The sequence below is a fragment of the Salvelinus sp. IW2-2015 genome, unplaced genomic scaffold (assembly GCF_002910315.2).
Source record: "Salvelinus sp. IW2-2015 unplaced genomic scaffold, ASM291031v2 Un_scaffold5777, whole genome shotgun sequence".
NCBI classification, from domain to species: domain Eukaryota; kingdom Metazoa; phylum Chordata; class Actinopteri; order Salmoniformes; family Salmonidae; genus Salvelinus; species Salvelinus sp. IW2-2015.
The window spans coordinates 8,789-13,785 of record NW_019947042.1 but is presented as its reverse complement, the minus strand read 5'-3'; the positions used below and the strand labels follow the sequence as shown (position 1 = coordinate 13,785).

The window sequence follows — 4,997 nt, the reverse complement described above, 5'->3', positions numbered from 1 at the left end:
CTCATCTCTTGCATCCAAACTGGAGAGTGGAATAAAGAGTATCAGTCTTCATCTCTGCCATCAAACCTGAGGTGGAATAAGATTCGTCTCATTCTGACATCACCCTGAAGTGGAAAAGAGTTCAGTCTCATCTCTGACATCAAAACCTGAGTGGAATAAAGAGTTCAGTCTCATCCCTGACATCAAACCTGAGTGAATAAGAGTTCAGTCTCATCTCTGACATCAAACCTGAGTGGATAAAGAGAGTTTCGCTCATCTCTGACATCACACCTTGAGGTAGGAATAAAGAGTTCAGTCTCATCTCTACATCCAACCTGAGTGGAATAAAGAGTTCGATCTCGACACTCAACCTGAAGTGAAAAAGAGTTTGGGTACGACCCTGGGTGAGAGTTGGGCACCTACCCTGGTGTGTGTTGGGTACCTACCCTGGGTGTGGTTGGTACCTCCCTGGGGTGTGTGTTGGGTACCTACCCTGGGTGTGCGTGTTGGGTACCTACCCTGGGTGTGGTTGGGTAACTACCCGTGTGCAGTTGGAAGTGGGTGGTGTTGGGTGTACTAACCCTGGTGGTGTTGGGGTACCTACCATGGTGTGAGTTGGTGGACCTCCCTGGTGAGTGTTGGGCCTACCCTGGGTGTGAGTTGGGTACCTACCCTGGGTGTGAGTTGGGTACCTACCTGGGTGAGTTGGGTACCTACCTGGTGCTGTGTTGGGACCTACCCTGGGTCTGAGTTGGGTACCTACCCTGGGGTCTGAGTTGGGTGCCTACCCTGGGTGTGAGTTGGTACCTACCCTGGGTGAGTGTTGGTACCTACCCTGGGTGAGTGTTGGTACTACCCTGGGTGAAGTGTTGGTACCTACCCTGGGTGAGTGTTGGGTACCTACCCTGGGTGTGTGTTGGGTACCTACCCTGGTGTGTGTTGGGTACCTACCCTGGGTGAGTGTTGGGTACCTACCCTGGGTGTAGGTTGGGCTCACGTCCAATGAGGCTTCTGTCTGAGCAGCCTGTCACAGTCTCCAGCTCCTGTTCAGCCTCCTGGACGTTAGGGTCCAGCTGTACACCTCCTGGAGGTCACTGCTGGAAGACAGGTAGTCCTGGGAAGGGAAGGAGAGGGGAGAAGAGAGCAGGGTATGGAAATGAGAGCGAGGATGAAGAAAGGGTGAGAGTGTGGGGAGAAAAAGTGAGAGAAGGGGGGGGGTTAAAATGTCAAAAAGCGGTTCAAAATCAATGGTATTTGGTATTTTACTAGGATGCCCTTTAGACGTTGCGATAGCAGCAACTACTCTTCCTGGGGTCCAACAAACATGACATATTACAGAACATTAATAGACAAGAACAGAACTACATACATTTAAAAAACAGCACACGTATCCTACAATCAATACACACCAAACTATCTGGGTCAAATAGGGAGAGGTGGTGTGCCGTGATGTGTTGCTTTCTCTGTGTTTTGAAACAGGTTTGCTGTTTATTTGAGCAATATGAGATGGAAGGAAGTTCCACACCTCAGGTTTGATGTCAGAGATGAGACTGAACTCTTTATTCCACCTCAGGTTTGATGTCAGAGATGAGACTGAACTCTTTATTCCACTTCAGGTGTGATGTCAGAGATGAGACTGAACTCTTTATTCCACCTCAGGTTTGATGGCAGAGATGAGACTGAACTCTTTATTCCACCTCAGGTTTGATGGCAGAGATGAGACTGCCACAGAAGACTGAATAGGAGGCTGATGAAAGAGAGAGAGACTGATGGAGACCTGGGAGTGGCCACAGGGAAGGCTGTTCAGGCCTCAACTCATCATCCCTCACAGAGTTGACGTGAACTAAGGTGAACTATGCTGGATGTTGGGCTCTGACTCCATCTGCCTTCAAAGAGCATCATTAAAGCGTTGACGACGGCAGAGCGTTCTTCAGTAATTCACAGCAGGCAGCTGCATCCTTCATTTCCATTCTGGAGACTCTATAGATACTTTAGATGGAATGCTGCTTCTTACATTTACATTTGTCATTTAGCAGATGCTCTTATCCAGAGAGACTTACAGTAGTGAGTCATTTAGAAGATGCTCTTATCCAGAGAGACTTACAGTAGTGAGTCATTTAGAAGATGCTCTTATCCAGAGAGACTTACAGTTAGTGCATCCTTTACCTCGGCATGCTCAGACTCCCTGCAGCAACACACTGTAGAGAAAGGATGCGTCACAAACGGTGCCCTACTCCCTATGAAGTGCACTACATTTGACCAGGGCTCATAGGTCTATAATCAAATGTAGTGCACTATATAGGGGATAGGGTGCCATTTGGGACTCAAGCCCAAATCTTATAAAGCTAGGAGTGACTAGTTTTCTTGCAGAAGTATTTGATTTCTTCCCACTAACAGCAGATTATGCAGACCGGCGGTATTACAGATTGGAGAAGCGATCGACAGAAGCTCTAGAAGCACACTGGAACACAATGTGGGAGAGATGTGGTGTGCCTTATCGAGATTCAAGTTGAACCAGATATTTGGGAATTGTAATCTGAACCTCAGAGAAATAACATCCTTGTATATATGTAATAAACTGCTGCTTTGATACACTGCAGAGTATTTTACAAAGAGGAAACCAAAAAATATGTTGCCACTGTATTGACTGTCATGTATGTACCTTTTCAACCATAAAAGGGCACTGTTGGCTAATTAATGCATAATGAAAGATGGACAACTGTGTATATCATGTACTGTATGCTTTTAATCTCAGGTTCAGTCTTGAACATGACCATGATTGTATGGTAAATGTTAGCTCTGATCCATGGCGTTAGAGGAATTGTAACAGCCTGGACCAGAGCTAGGTAAATGTGTATAGTAGTCAAACACTGATCTGCTAGTTTTCAGATGATGCTTTATAACACCCCCAAACCCCCTCAGATAGTTATCTGTTGAGTTAGAGATGTCCCCTTCAGATAGGTCATCTGTGAGTTAGAGATGTCCCTTCAGATAGTTATCTGTTGAGTTAGATGTCCCCTTCGATAGTTATCTGTGAGTTAGAGAGTCAACCCCTTTCAGATAGTTATCTGTTGAGTTAGAGATGTCCCCTTCAGATAGTTATCTGTTTGGAGTTAGAGAGGACTTCCCTTCAGATAGTTATCTGTTGAGTTAGAGGTGTCCCCTTCAGATAGTTATCTGTTGAGTTAGAGATGTCAACCCTTCAGATAGTTATCTGTTGCAAGTAAGAGATGGTCCCCTTCAGATAGTATATCTGTTGAGTTTAGAGATGTCCCCTTCAGTATAGTTCATCATGCTGTTGTAGTTAGAGGTCACCCTTCAGAAAGTTATCTGTTGAGTTAGAGATGCTCCCTTCAGATAGTTATCTGTTGAGTTAGAAGGGTCAACCCCTCAGCATAGTTATCTTGTTGAGTTAGAATGTCCCCTTCAGATAGTTATCTGTTTAGAGTTAGAGATGTCCCTTCAGATAGTTATCTGTTTGAGTTAGAGATGTCCCTTCAGATAGTTAATCTGTTGAGTTAGAGATGTCCTTCAGATAGTTAATCTGTTGAGTTAGAGTAATCCCCTTCGATTTTCTGTTGAGTTAAGATGGTTCCCTTTCCGATAGTTATTCTGCTTGAGTTTAGAAGGTATTTCAGTTCGTGTCTGAAAGCTGATGAGTAAGAAGCTGCTTGTGTTGAATGCATTGTGAATGTTCTTGCTTCACCACAGGGTCTCTTTTACAAATAGAGCCCTCTGAGGTGGTTGTTCATGATAAACACTTTGCTTTGTACTGTATACCATGTTTTTCATTCTGAAAAGAGGTCTAGAGTTGACTTCATGCAGTCAGGTACTGACTTTAAAAAAAATATGTTATTTTAAAAAAAATTTAAGTTACAGTCCTACTGTAGGACTGATGATATGAAGCAACTTACTTGATGACTCTCAAGATTTTTAGTATGTCCCGATGACAAATCCATTTTGTATGTTCAACAACAAAATATTAGCCTGAGTCCAGTCTGTTTGAGCTGTCAGGAGACCACAGATCTGGGACAGGCTATAGAAGGAGACAACAGATCTTGGGACCAGGCCATAGAAGGAGACCACAGATCTGAGACCAGGCTATAGAAGGAGACAAACCAGATCTGGGGCCAGCTATAGAAGGAGACAACAGATCTGGGACCAGGTAAATTAACAATTCAAACTGAAAAAGGAAATATTAATTGTCCACTTAGAACTCGATTCATGGTTTTATTTTTGTGAATATATGCATTTTACATACCAATTATGAAGCAAATTAGAACAAATATACAAATACCTATAGCTCCAATCGCTCTCTACAAGTTAGACACTAGTCTTCAAAGTATCATACAGAATCACATGAAGTGGGAAAAGGAGGGTTGAAACAAACGGACAAACTGCAGCTTGTGGCACGTTACCGATCCAGGACAGATAGTTGAGCAGCACCACAACAGCAGATAAATGACCAGCTGGACTTTTAGTTTAAAACATCCCTCCATGCATTTGAGCATTGCAGTACATGAACGTAGATTCCGTCCTAACGGAAACTGATTCATATTAACACGTTACTAAGACGTCAAAGAAGAGTTTCCTCCTCTTGAGACGTCGTCCCTTGTCTCATTCCTGTTTGATGAAACGATATCCATTTGTGACGGTTGAACCACTTGACTGTACCTCTTGGGCACTAGGTGCTTACCAGTTTGTGTTCCATTGCATTGTTAAACACATGATGGGGATGTTTTGACATCCTTCACTCGACTTGTTAAAGCACATGATGGGGGATGGTTAGCATCTCTTAATCGACTTGTTTAAACACAATGATGGGGATGTTAGACTCTTTACTCGACTTGTTAAACACAATGATGGGATGGTTAGCATCTCTTAAACTCGACTTGTTAAACACAATGATGGGGATGGTTAGCATCTCGTCACCTTACTTGTTAAAAACACAATGATGGGGATGTTAGCATCTCGTCACCTTACTTGTAAAACACGATGAATGGGGATGGTTAGTGTTT

At 43.6% G+C, this 4,997-nt stretch overlaps 1 long non-coding RNA gene across 1 annotated transcript; it reads right to left on the bottom strand.

Moving 5' to 3' along the window:
- Window positions 1-3,031: 3,031 nt before the first annotated feature.
- On the bottom strand, window positions 3,032-3,359 carry LOC139026774 (uncharacterized). The gene is made up of 2 exons (XR_011478713.1): window positions 3,295-3,359; window positions 3,032-3,142 (listed from the first exon to the last, which is right to left on the bottom strand). It is a non-coding gene; the product is annotated as an uncharacterized lncRNA (long non-coding RNA).
- Between the last annotated feature and the right edge of the window lie 1,638 nt (window positions 3,360-4,997).